Below are 14,368 nucleotides of genomic sequence, written 5' to 3' on the forward strand. Positions count from 1 at the left end.
TGAGGTGAAGAACAAGAATGGTTGGTGGAAAGTGACCGTCTCCCATCAGAGAGGGATTCTCTTTACCATCACAGATCTCTTTTAAAGAGCAAATCTCTCCCACTCACAGACCCCTGGTAAAGATGGTGTCTCTCCCCGACAGGCTCTGTGGTGTGTGTTGTGGTGCTGATCTCTGTCCCTGCAGATTCCTGCTTCTCCACTCTCCCGTGTTCCTCCATCAAACCCCATTGGGGACAATACCCTTCCTCCCCCTCCCCCTCTCCCCCCTCCCTGTCCCACGTTCCTGTCCTCACCACCCCGGAACGCCACATCCCAGATCACCACGGTAACCATTCACACCCAAAGGCTAAATGATGCTCAGTGATGTTTATTGCAAAAACACAAGTGTACAAAGAAGGCAAGAGGCAATCAAACAATCTCTTCTGTCTCCAAAACATCGCTTTGCAAAGCTTCTCGTGCACAGGGAGGCGTACGATGTTCCTGTGATGATGCTCGTACTCCGACACAATCCACCCATCCTGGGACACAGGTCAGCCGGAGACTCTCCAGTTGGTCCCTGTCAGCAACCGGATTGTGGGAAATGGAGCCTATGAGTCACCTCCTGCACGGGCCAAGTGGATCTGTAAATGACGTTACGCTGAAGCCGTTAAGCTGCCTGCAGTTTGGCAAGCTGGTTGGGGCACCCTCCCTCCATCACAGGTCTTTGTTGGGGCGAGGGGGGTTTCCGCTGGGGTGGGAAGAGGGTGATGTAACACTCTACAGAATGGTTATTTCCTCGATGTCATTCCTACCATGTCCATTCCCCTACTCCTTCCCTGACAAAATGCTTGGTGCAATTAGGCAAGCCTGGATTGATGGGCAGTTCTCTCTCCGACTCCCACTGGGAATTCCTAGTGTCCATGTGATCCAAGGCATTGGGAAGGGTCTGAGGGCAGTGAGGGGTCTCTCTCAGAGGATGAGCCCAGGACATGGCGGGGGGGGGGTGCATGGGCTGGCAATGGTAGCAAAGATCAGGAGAACAAGTGTGAGGGGGCGTCCCAGGGAAAGGGGTTCCCTGGGCTAGAGTGGGTGGGAGGGTAAAGACTCGGAGAACGAACATGAGGGAGCTGTCTGGAAGAAAGAAGTTCCTCTGGCCGGAGTGGGTGAAAGGGTAAAGTTCAGGGCAGTGGTCTAATGAGTCAGAGGATCATGCTCACAGGGTCAAGGGGATCAGAATCTTGATTGGTCAGGGCATGAGAGCAGGAGATTGGGGCTGAGAGGAAAATTGGATCAGCCATGATCAAATGACGGAGGAGACTTGATAGGCTGAAAGGCCTAAATTTGCCCCTATATCTTATGGTCTTTTGGTCTTAAAATGTTTGGACAATGAGACTGATGATTAGAGGGAGAGGGAAGCTATGTCACCAGGACCAGGGAGAATGGAAAGGCCAAGTTGGGTCTGGGAGTGAGGTTGGTGAGAGGACAAAGCTCAGGGGTAGATAACTTTGAGGAGGGTGTTCCCCGAAGGAGAGGAGGTGGCAGTGCCATGTGAGGGGAAGGACTGATTGGTCCATTGAAACTCATGGCCCTTCATAATGGTTTCCGTTGGAGGTCCCATGCCCTCCTGCCTGGGGCAGCAGACGCGGTCGACCCAGTTGTTCTCCTGACAGAGGCAGGAGCAGGGGTCAGAGCGATTCTTGCGCTTGCCAGCAGGGCAATGAGCTTTGGGGCAGTCCCGCTTCACGGCGTTGGCCATAATGTACTCACTGAGATAGCGCCTCAGATGTTCCCGGCGAATGTCGGTTCTGGGCAGCAGGAGATGGAGGGGGGCCAGCCGGTAGTGTATGATGCCCGGTGAGGCCGTCAGACTGTTCAGCCAGCTGGTGAAGGCACGAGGATTGGAGGAGAAGAGGAGGTCTGTGTGCCCAGTGGCATGGCCTCCGGAGACTTCTGTCAGCCTCTCGCTGAAGGCCTGGTGGAAGCTTTGGGCGTGGCTATGGGACGAGGCCTTCTTCTTACAGTAACCTGTTTGAGTTGATGCACCGGCAATTCCGAGTACGCTAACACTGGCCTCCACACTGAGGCAGTCCTGCACCTCTCTAGCAGTGAAGCCCTGAGAAAAGGCCTTACAGGTGCGGATGGCCGTCACGTCCTCATAGGAGCCACCCAGCTCCACTAACCGGATGTAATGTGTCCCGAAAGTCTCCACTAGTTGGCGATACTGGGGCTTGGCTCCCTGATAGGAGCTGCTGGTGATTTGCTTGAGCTGCTCAGAGAACTCAGATGCCAGAGGGGGTGGGTTCCTCAGACGGTAACGGTAAAGGCGGCAATGGAACTTCTGACTGGAAAAGCTGTAGTGGGCTGATCGGGCTTTCTCATCGGCAAAAGACATGGCGGTGGACTTGGAACCAGCCACTGTGAAACTAGCTGACATGAAGAAGGCGGATATCTTCAGACCAACACTCCAGCTTTTATCCACCTTGGAGCTGGCCGAATTACTGAACTCAGAGGCTGAGTGGAAGAGCTGGCTGGACACGGCCCGGCGGCATTTACGTTGGGCTCGCCAATCCTTCACAGCCAGGGGGAGGCGCTGCCGTCTACCCCTCATCAGTGAGTTCCTGCAGAGGATGCAGGCTCCATCCGAACGACTCCAGCTCTCCACATCCACCACGTACGCCCCCTTGGGGGCCAGCGTCACCACATCAAAACCCTCCCCGGCCAGACTGGTCCCTGGTACCGGGGACGCACGGTGGCATTCGCTGGCACTGCCCGTCTGGCAGATAGCCCCCACACCCCCCAGGAACAGGAGAGCCCAGAGCAACACTCCCACTCTCCATCCCATCCCAGCATCCATTGCAATGTTGACAGGTCTTCCCTCAATCAATGGAGGGCGGTCAATCTGTAATGAGAATGGGAGATGGGGGTCACCAATGGATGGCATCACACATTCACCCCTCCCCACCATCCATGCCATCAGAAAGAGACCCTGCCCTGACCTACCCCTCCACAGAGGGTCCCTCTGTTGGACCTGAAGGAATTAAAATAAGGAAAGTATTTTAACTAGAATGAGTCAGGAACATTGTCTTTGCCCTTGGAAGGAATGGTGGCCACCATTTTGTGAATGTCCCACAACCGACATTTTGTGATCTGGTTTTGCTCAGGGATGGTTGGTCAAATCAGGTAAAAGAAGACACAATGAAGCCCCATGTGAGACCTTTCTACTGATGGTCAACCTGTGTAGGATCCCCTTGTATACTCCCCCAGCTCCTCCACTCTCTCCCTGTTGACTGGAGTGACTGAGTTACATCTCTCCCGGACCTTCTCCAAAGCCCTCAAGCCTCCCTCCTTGTCTGGTGGTCCAAGATTTCAGACCACCTTTCCACCATGTTGGGTGAACTTTTGACCTGTACCCCCAGATCGCTCTGTCCTTCCTTCTCTTGTCCTTCTATTCTTTTGATTTCCTCATCTCATTCTTCCCACCATTCTTCACATTCCTCAGCACTAAAGAGTTTTAGTTGCCCTATTATAGGAAAGACGTCATTAAACTGATAAGAATACAGAGAAGAGCCTTGGGACTCGCACCACCAGGTTCAAGAATCCCATCTCCTCAGCCCTCAGGCTCTTGAACAAAAGGGGATAACTTCATTCAACTTCACTTGTCACAACTTTGAAACGTTCCCACAACCAATGATATTGCTATCAAGGACTCTTGGTCCAAAGGTTTCATTTAATATCTGAGAATGTACAACCTGAAATTCTTACTCTTTGCAGGCATCCATGAAACAGAAGAAAAACCCCAAAGAATGAACGACAGGAAAACATTAGAACCCCAAAGCTCCTGTACCCCCCCCATGCACAAGCAGCTGCAACAGGATCAACCCTCCAGCTTCCCACCTCCTCCCACTTGTTCCAGCAGAGAGAACCAGCACCCCCCCACCACCCACCACGCAAGCCCCCAAAGGGACTGAGATTGAGAGCTCATCAAAAACTACAGTCCATCCTAACAGTTCGATGTCCCACAGGCTCGCTCTCTCTCGCTGCTCCTCTCAAAGGTTCATTTATTATCAAAGCATGTACATATACAACTCTGAAATTTGTTTTCTCCAGATAGTCACGAAACAAAGAAAGAACATGTAGAAGGAAAAAGAGCCTCAGGACTTGCACCACCAGCTTTAAGAACAGTTACTACCTCTCCACCATCAGGCTCTTGAACAAAAGGGGGTAACTACCCTCACTATCCCATCCATTGAGATGTTCCCACAACCAATGATCTCACTTTAAGAACTCTTTATCTCTTTACCTCATGTTCTCATTATTTATTGCTATTTATTTATATCTGCATTTGCACAGTTTGTTGTCTTCTGCACTCTAGTTGATCTTTCATTGATCTGTTATAGTTACTATTCTATAGATTTGCTGAGTATGTCTACAAGACAATGAGCCTCAGGATTGTCTATGGTGACATAGATGTATTTTGATAACAAAATTTGGTTTGAACTTTGAACTTCGAGAAGATGAATGAGGATGTTACCAGGACTGGAGGGCCTGAGTTATAGGAAGTGGTTCAGCTGACTAGGACTTTAAACCAGAGGGTTGTATGTACATGGCCGCCAGAGAACGTGGTTGAGACAGGTACAATAAAAGCATTTAAAAGACATTTGGATAAGTATATGGATGTGGGTAGGTAAGACTGAGAAAGATATAGACTAAATGTAGGAGACCATGGACAACTTTGGCCAAAGGACCTGTTTCTGTACTGATTAACAATGACTTTATTAACAAAAGCAGCAGACCAGATCCTGACCCAGGTGAACTCCATCGCCCATTGCCCTCCAGTCCGAACTTTGACCTTCTGCCACCACTCTCTGTTTCCCATTACTAAACCACTTTCCCCTGCACGCTGCCACGGACTCTTCCATTCCATGAACTGCAAATAAGTCTGTTTTCAAGTGATGTTAACGAATACTTCATAAATACTTGATGTCTTATGTGAATTTTCTTGTCAGTGTTTACTGTGGGGATGCTCATGGGAGGCAGTGAGTTCAGGGAAGAGAACAGCGCTGAAAGGTTATTGATACTACAAAGGGAGGGGGAGATGTTGGGGGTCTTGAGACATATAAAGGTGAACCAATCCCCAGGACTGGACCAAGTGCATCCTAAGACACTGTGGGAAGCAATTGAAGAAATTACTGGCACTCTGCAGAGACTTTTTGTGTTTTGCTTCATCCCAGTTGAGGAAAGGACAGACTGAAAGGGGCTAATGTTGCGATTTTGTTTGAGAAGATCTGCAGGGATAGGTTGTTGAGCCTAACATCAGGGGTTGAGAGACAGGAGTCTACCTGCATTTGGAAAGGCAAGGACTGATTTGGGAAAGTCGGCATGGCTTTGTACAGGGGGAATTGTGTCTCATCAGTTAGTCTGAGTGTTTAAACGAGATGCCCAAGAGACCTGATGAGGGCAGGGTGGTGGATGTGTCTACGTGGACTTTTGGCCAAGTTCTGCACAGTCCAGGTCAAGTCAAATTTATTGTCAGTTGACTATATACATATATATATAACGTATGTAACCATATAATGTATATAGAAATGAGACAATGTTTCCCTGAACCGAACTTAACACACATAACACAATAACTTATGAAGGTAAGGATAAAATCTACACATGAATCACTCATAAATAATAAACTGAAGTGCATTAATACTAAATATTGCAAGGTGTGAAACAGATTAACCAGTGACAGTTTGAATTCAATGCAACAGTTGCATCCTGTTCAGAATTCAGCAGTTCAGAACCTAATGGCCTGAGGGAAGAAACTGTTTCCCATCCTGGTCATTCTTGTCTTTATGCATCAGAGTCTCCTGCTTGATGGGAGAAAGTCAAAGAGGATGCTGGGTGGATTGGTGGGATCATTGATAATACTCAGGGCCCTGCGTACGCAGCGCTCCTGGTAAGTGTCCCTGATGGATGGTAGGGAGACCCCCTGATCCTCTTGGCTGTTCTCTCAGACCTTTGTAGGGACTTCCAGTCCGATGCTCGGCTGCTCCCATACCAGATGGAGAGGCAGCTTGTCAGGACTCTCTCAATGGTGTCCTGTAAAATTCAGTTAAGGTGGGGGGGGGGCGGGTCGCGGAGAGCCTTTCTTGCCTCAGTTTTCTTAGGAAGTGGAAGCACTGCTGGGCCTTCTTGTTCAGGGAGGTGATATTAAGGAACCAGGTGATGTCATCTGTGATGTGAACTCCCAGGAACTTTGTGCATTTAACTCTCTCCACGGAGGAACCATGTATTTGCAGAGGGCGATGGTTCATTGTACGGTTGGGAAGGTGGGATCACATGGGAAACAGGGTGAGCGAGCTACTTGGATCTAAAATCCGAGGTGGAAGAAGTCAGAGGCCTGTGGTCAGTGGTGTGTTCCAGGGGCCAGCGGTCAGTGTTGTTTGTCATTTGTACAATCAGCTTGGATGAGAATGGAGGTGAATAATTAATAAATCAGTGGGTGACACAAAAATTGGTGGTGTGGTGGGCAGTAAAGAAGGTTAGGGTAAGGTTATAACAGGATCCGGGTGGAGCAAAGACACAATGGCTCTGCTGGTCTGTCTTTATTTCAGATGGGCTGACAAAGGAATGGCAGATGAAATTTAAGACAGACAAGTTCGAGGTGAATTTGTGAAGTTAAACCATGGCAGGACAGAACAAGTGGTCGAGGCAGCTACAGTTACAATGTTTAGGAGACGTTTAGACCGTGATGGATAGATAGAGTTTATAGGGATATGGGAGCTAACACAGGCAGACAGGATCAGCTCAACAAGGGAGATTGGTTGGTTTGGATGAGTTGTGTGGAAGGCCTTGTTTCAGTGTGGGACATCTCTGTGAAAGTACAATTGTCTAACGGCAATTCCCTCACTGACCCCATCACACAGAGGAAATGGTAAAGGCTGAAGGACGGATTGGGATACAAATAAAGAGGAAGGAAGAGGCAGAGAGAGGAGGAGTGGGAGGGAGGGTGAGGGGTGGGAGAGATAGAACGAGAGGGAGGAGGAGAGGGAAGGAGAGGTTGGGAAATGGAGAGAAAGACATACAGAAATGAAGAGAGAGAGGGAGAAAATAAGATGGGGTGATATTGCCAATGAGAGATAATAGTTGAGAAGGGGGAGAGGGAAAGAGAGAAAGATGAAAAATATAACAAGAATGTGCACTGGAGATGCAGAGAGACAGTATGAGATCGAGAAAGAAATGAATGGAAGAGTTGTGTCTGGGAGACAGAGAAAGCAAGTCAGAGGGCATGAGCAATGGAGAGAGAGAATAACAGAGAGAGAGGAGAGAATGTATAAACATCAGAGAGAGAGATGAACGAAGGGAGAATAAGAGAGAAAGATGCAGAGGGAGAGAGGAGGGAGATATTGGAAGTGGGAGAGAGGGAGGGATACTTTGGTAGTGAGGGAAAGGGAGGCAGAATAAAGTGGAGGCAGAGAATCAGAGAGAGAGGGAGGGTTGGGTGGGAGTCAGTGAGGCAGTGGAAATTTCTAGAACCTCACTCACCCTATGCCAGAATTTACAGCATGGACTCTGGACAGAGTTGAGGAGGATGTTGGAGGGAAATTATCAGAGAGGGGAGAGAGAGGTTGAGAGAAGGAGACGAGGGGAGGAGGAGGACTGGACCACACTGGGAGGGGTAGCATTGCCGAATGGACACCCTCCTACCCCTGAGACAGAGAAGTGGGCCTACCTGTCTCTGTTCTTCCAGGAACTTTGAGCTTCTCCCAGGTCTGCTCCAGCTGGGACCTGTCTCTGTGTCTCCCGCTGTCCCTTTGTGGCTGAGGTCTGTCTCAGCCCCGACTCCAGAGTCTGAGCTACTGAGAGAGTCACAGACCTCTTATTAAGGTTCAGAACATGTCGCCAGGAGGGGAGGGGCTGTCTTGAGGAATTCGCACTTGTGGGCTGCCTCAATCATGGAAACGAGAAGTAACAATGGGAAGCTTAAAGACGAGACCTGTCCCTATGGTAACTCTTCCTTCCCTCCTACTGTGGGTAGAGAAGGGTTTGGAGAGGAGGGAAACAAAGTATGGGGAGGTGAGATGAGGAAGTTTGTCAGATCAAAGAGTTGTTGGTTACAAGCAGCCATTTCATCAAATGGATGTAATACAGGGAGGAAGAGATGGAAAGATACATAGGGATAGCAAGGGACAGAGGGAGGGATAGTGATGGATAGACAAAGAAAGGAAGTAGATTGAAAGAGCTAGAGAAAGAGAAGAAGAGACAAGAAAGAGAAAGAGGGAGAGAGAATGAAACAGTCAGAGAGGGAGGAGGGGGGAGAGAGACAGAGAGAGACAGAGAGAGAGAGAGAGAAGGGGGGAGAAGTGTCTGGATGTTGAGTAGGAGGGAGGGGGTGAAGATCGGAGGGTGGCACAAGAAATGGATGGGGTTGGTGGTAAGTTGAGAAGTGGAGGGTGGTGGATGGAGAGGGAGGGGAGGAGGGGAGGGTTGATGGACAGATTGCCTACACATCTAGGCCCAATACAGAGACCGGTATTCCACTGGGCCATGAGAGGGGGACGGTGCCTTAGATCCTCACCCGTCACCCATCACTCCATGAACTGCACGAATCTTGAATGCTACGTCTCTGCCTGGTGACAAACCTCTTTGACCCTCCCCTCCATCGTGTCTCAAATCCAGAAACAGCTTGTGTACGTGAGACACAAAAACCTGGGGTCAGAGAATTATCACATCAAAAACCAGCCTTGACACTCTCCCACTGAGAATCTCACACCTTGACTCACCATCCTGGTGGACTGCGACCACTAAACCAGCTGAGCTCGGCCAGGAAACAGTGCAGACATCCTGTTGAAAAGGCAAGAGTAGGCCGAGGCCTACCAGGGTAGGCTTGATCTTCTCCAACCGGGACAGGACCTGCCTGATCTGCCCTGTTACCCTGGGACCCCCAGGCCAATGTCAGTCACTCAGAGGGGCACACAGTAAGTTCATCTACATCTGGACAAACCACAGACAGATTCCACACTGGGGGTGAGATTGCTGGTGAGAGTTTGAACACAGCTCGATGAATCATGAGCCCCGGCCTTTGCAAAGAGAGTTGAGGAGGAGAACATAAACAGACTGTGCCGGCCACCCACACGTCAGTGCACAGCAAGATCAAAACACCAACTGCAAGGAAGTGAGGCGAGAGACACCAGTCAGTGGACCGAATATCCCTGGATGTCAGTGATATCGAGGGCCAGACAGTAGGTTTGGAAAACTGAGAAACAGGAGATGCTCTAATGGAGCATGAAAAGCATCAAAGAGAAACTGACACGAATTCTCTCTGTTCACTAAGAGAGTTTGTTGAAACAGTATGTGAATGGTGCACCTGGAGTTAGGAGCAGACTTGACCTTGTACTGGGAACTGAGCCTGGCCAGGTGACTGGAGTTTCAGTACGAGAGGATTTTGGGACCAGTGATCACAGCTCTTAAGTTTTCAAAAAGTCACGAGAAAAGGTCAATTGACTGAGATTCTTGAGGTGATTGCAATGGTGATTGCTGAAGCTAGGACAGTGGATGTTGTCAAAATTGACTTCACGATTTGTCAAGGTCCCTCAAGACAGGCAGATCCATGAAATGAAGATGCAAAGACTCCATAATAAACTTGGTCGTTTAGATTCAGGATTAGCTTGCCCCTAGAAGGTAAATGATAGAATTGGAAAGTGTTTATTCTGGCTGTCGGTCTGTGATCGATGGCTTTCCACAGGGATCACTGCAGTTGTTTGAAACATATAGTAATGAATTTTTGAATAAAAGGGAGATGGGTTGGTGAGTTTCCACGTGTGAGGTGTTGCACTATGATGAGTTAAAGCAGGGCTCACACAGTAAACAGTAAGGCCCTGATGCATGTATTTCTCTCTCTCACTGTCTGTCTGTCTCTCTCACTCTTTCTCTGTCTCACTCTTTCATTGTTTCTCTGTTTCTCTCATTGCTCATCTTTCTCTCTTGCTATCTCTCCTTCCTTTCTCTCCCATTCATTCTTTCTCATCATCTCTTCTTCTTGCTCTGATGTTGGATCTGTTTCTTAATCTTTCTATTTCATTCTCTCTCCATCTCTCTGACTCTCCATTTCTCTTTCCCTCTTGTTCTTTCCCTCTCTGTTTCTCTTTCTCTCTCTCTATTTTCTCTTCCTCACTTTTTCTCATTCTCTGCCTATTTCTCTTTTTTCTATATCTGTATCTCTCTGTTTCTCTATCTCTCTCATATCTCTTTCGTTCCTTGACTCTGTCTCGCCGTGTCTCACTGTCCATCTCTTCTGTCTCTTTGTCTTTGTCTCTATCTCTCTCTCTAACCCTGCTTCTCAGTCTCCCTTTATCTTGCTGTATCTCTCTGTCTCTGTCTGTGCGTCTGTTTCCCTCTCTCTCTCTCTATCTATGTCTCCCTTTATTTCTCTTTCTCATTTCCCACCCCTGGGGAAAGTCTGTGTGTAATCACCCTATCGATACCCCTGGAGTTTTTATGCTCCCTCTATGAGATCGTCTCTCGGTGTCCTCTGATCCAATGAATAAACTCCTAGCCTGTCCAGCCGCTCCCTAAACCTGATTCCTTGAGTCTTGGCTACTAAGTTGAACATAATGGAAACAGGCCGTTCGGCCCACTGTGTCTGTGCTGACCATTGTGCCTGTGTACATTGGTCCTACATATCTCAATCAATTCCATCTTTCTTTACGCTCTGCTCATACCAGCAGGTATGCGGGACCTTGTCAATTCCTTGTGAAATTGCACCCTCAATTTCCTCTCTTGCAGATGCCAGTCAGTTCAGATTGGCAACAGCATCTCCATCAACACAGGCTGTGTGCTTAGTCCCCACTCCACTCACTTTACACCTACGATTGTGAGGCTAAACGTAGCTGCAGTGCCCTACTTAAGTTTAAGAGGGAGAGTGGAAATCTGGCTGAGCTGTTCCACAACAACAGCAACTCTCAGTCAATGTCAGCAAGACCAGGAAGATGATGATTGAGTTCAGGAGGAGGAAGCCAGAGGTCCGTGAGCCAGTCTTCACTGGGGGATGAGAGATGGAGAGGGTCAACAATGTTAAATTCCTGTTTCAGAGGATCTGTCCTGGACCAGCCATTGCAAAGAAAGCACAGCTGCACCTCTGCTTCCTTAGAAGTTTCAGCACGTCATTTAAACTTTGACAAACTCCTATAGATAAGTGGTGGAGAGTATATTGACTGGCTGCATCACACACACCCTGACGTGGAAGCACCAATGCCCTTGACTGGAAAATCCTACAAAAGGTAGTGGATACAGCCCAGTCCATCACGGGTAAAGTCCTCCCAGCCATTGAGCACATCTACATGAAACATTGTCGCAGGAAAGCGGCAGCCATAGTCAGGGACCCCCAGCACCCAGGACGTGCTCCCCCGCCCCCCCACTGCTGCCATCAGGAAGGAGGTACAGGAGTCTCAGAACTCACACCAACAGGTTCAGGAACAGTTATTACCCCTCAACTGTCAGGAGCTTTGGCAGAGACATTTTTGTATCTTCCTTTGTCCTAGCTGAAGGAAGGACAGACTGGAAGGGGAAAGTGTTGTGCTTTTGTTTCAGAAGGTCTGCAGGGATAGGCCATTAAGCCTGACAACAGGGATTCGAAGTTACCGGAGGGGATTCAGACACACAGTATTCTACCTACATTTGGAAAGACAAGGAATGATTGAGGAAAGTTGGCATAGCTTTGAACATGGGAAATCGTATCTCACCAATTTGTCTGAATTTTTAGAAATGATGCCCAAGAGGACTGATGAGGGCAGGGTGGTGGACATTGTCTATGTGGACTTTAGTTTAACTTTTGGAAAAGTCCTGCACAGTCCAAGTCAAGTCAAGTCAAATTTATTGTCCATTAACTATATACATGTCTATAACATATATAACCATATGATGTATATAGAAACGAGACGTCTCTTCGAACCAGGATGTAAAACACATAACACACGATAAATTATGAAGGTAAGGATAAAATCAACAGATGAATCACACATAAGTAACAAACTAAAGTGCATAAATATTAAATATTGTAAGGTGTGAAACAGACTATTCAGTGACACTTTGAATACAATGCGGAGGGGAGTTCAAAGCCTAATGGCCTGAGGGAAGAAGCTGTTTCCCATCCTGACCGTTCCTGTCTTTATGCATCAGAGTCTCCTGCTTGATGGGAGAAAGTCAAAGAGGATGCTGGGTGGATTGGTGGGATCATTGATAATACTCAGGGCCCTGTGTACGCAGCGCTCCTGATAAGTGTCCCCGATGGATGGTAGGGAGACCCCCTGATCCTCTTGGCTGTTCTCTCAGACCTTTGTAGGGACTTCCAGTCCGATGCTCGGCTGCTCCCATACCAGATGGAGAGGCAGATTGTCAGGACTCTCTCAATGGTGTCCTGTAAAATTCAGTTAAGATGGGGGGGGGGGTGTTGCGGAGAGCCTTTCTTGCCTCAGTTTTCTTAGGAAGTGGAAGCATTGCTGGGCCTTCTTGTTCAGGGAGGTGATATTAAGGAACCAGGTGATGTCATCTGTGATGTGAACTCCCAGGAACTTTGTGCATTTAACTCTCTCCACAGAGGAACCATGTATTTGCAGAGGGCGATGGTTCATTGTACAGTTGGGAAGGTGGGATCACACGGGAAACAGGGTGAGCAAGCTACTTGGATCTAAAATCCGAGGTGGAAGAAGTCAGAGGCCTGTAGTCAGTGGTGTGCTCCAGGGGTCAGGGGTCAGGGGTCAGCGGTCAGTGTTGTTTGTCATTTGTACAATCAGCTTGGATGAGAATGGAGGTGAATAATTAATAAATTAGTAGGTGACACAAAAATTGGTGGTGTGGTGGGCAGTAAAGAAGGTTAGGGTAAGGTTATAACAGGATCCGGGTGGAGCAAAGACACAATGGCTCTGCTGGTCTGTCTTTATTTCAGATGGGCTGACAAAGGAATGGCAGATGAAATTTAAGACAGACAAGTTCGAGGTGAATTTGTGAAGTTAAACCATGGCAGGACAGAACAAGTGGTCGAGGCAGCTACAGTTACAATGTTTAGGAGACGTTTAGACCGTGATGGATAGATAGAGTTTATAGGGATATGGGAGCTAACACAGGCAGACAGGATCAGCTCAACAAGGGAGATTGGTTGGTTTGGATGAGTTGTGTGGAAGGCCTTGTTTCAGTGTGGGACATCTCTGTGAAAGTACAATTGTCTAACGGCAATTCCCTCACTGACCCCATCACACAGAGGAAATGGTAAAGGCTGAAGGACGGATTGGGATACAAATAAAGAGGAAGGAAGAGGGAGAGAGGAGGAGTGGGAAGGAGGGTGAGGGTGGGAGAGATAGAACGAGAGGGAGGAGGAGAGGGAAGGAGGGGTTGGGAAATGGAGAGAAAGACATACAGAAATGAAGAGAGAGAGGGAGAAAATAAGATGGGGTGATATTGCCAATGAGAGATAATAGTTGAGAAGGGGGAGAGGGAAAGAGAGAAAGATGAAAAATATAACAAGAATGTGCACTGGAGATGCAGAGAGACAGTATGAGATCGAGAAAGAAATGAATGGAAGAGTTGTGTCTGGGAGACAGAGAAAGCAAGTCAGAGGGCATGAGCAATGGAGAGAGAATAACAGAGAGAGAGGAGAGAATGTATAAACATCAGAGAGAGAGATGAACGAAGGGAGAATAAGAGAGAAAGATGCAGAGGGAGAGAGGAGGGAGATATTGGAAGTGGGAGAGAGGGAGGGATACTTTGGTAGTGAGGGAAAGGGAGGCAGAATAAAGTGGAGGCAGAGAATCAGAGAGAGAGGGAGGGTTGGGTGGGAGTCAGTGAGGCAGTGGAAATTTCTAGAACCTCACTCACCCTATGCCAGAATTTACAGCATGGACTCTGGACAGAGTTGAGGAGGATGTTGGAGGGAAATTATCAGAGAGGGGAGAGAGAGGTTGAGAGAAGGAGACGAGGGGAGGAGGAGGACTGGACCACACTGGGAGGGGTAGCATTGCCGAATGGACACCCTCCTACCCCTGAGACAGAGAAGTGGGCCTACCTGTCTCTGTTCTTCCAGGAACTTTGAGCTTCTCCCAGGTCTGCTCCAGCTGGGACCTGTCTCTGTGTCTCCCGCTGTCCCTTTGTGGCTGAGGTCTGTCTCAGCCCCGACTCCAGAGTCTGAGCTACTGAGAGAGTCACAGACCTTTTATTAAGGTTCAGAACATGTCGCCAGGAGGGGAGGGGCTGTCTTGAGGAATTCACACTTGTGGGCTGCCTCAATCATGGAAACGAGAAGTAACAATGGGAGGCTTAAAGACGAGACCTGTCCCTATGGTAACTCTTCCCTCCCTCCTACTGTGGGTAGAGAAGGGTTTGGAGAGGAGGGAAACAAAGTACGGGG

The 14,368-nt window shown here is 48.5% G+C and overlaps 1 pseudogene; it reads right to left on the minus strand.

Moving 5' to 3' along the window:
- Window positions 1-391: 391 nt before the first annotated feature.
- LOC140205381 (perforin-1 pseudogene) lies at window positions 392-14,151 on the minus strand (annotated as a pseudogene).
- Window positions 14,152-14,368: the final 217 nt, after the last annotated feature.

Source organism: Mobula birostris, chromosome 11 (genome assembly GCF_030028105.1).
Source record: "Mobula birostris isolate sMobBir1 chromosome 11, sMobBir1.hap1, whole genome shotgun sequence".
NCBI lineage: Eukaryota > Metazoa > Chordata > Chondrichthyes > Myliobatiformes > Myliobatidae > Mobula > Mobula birostris.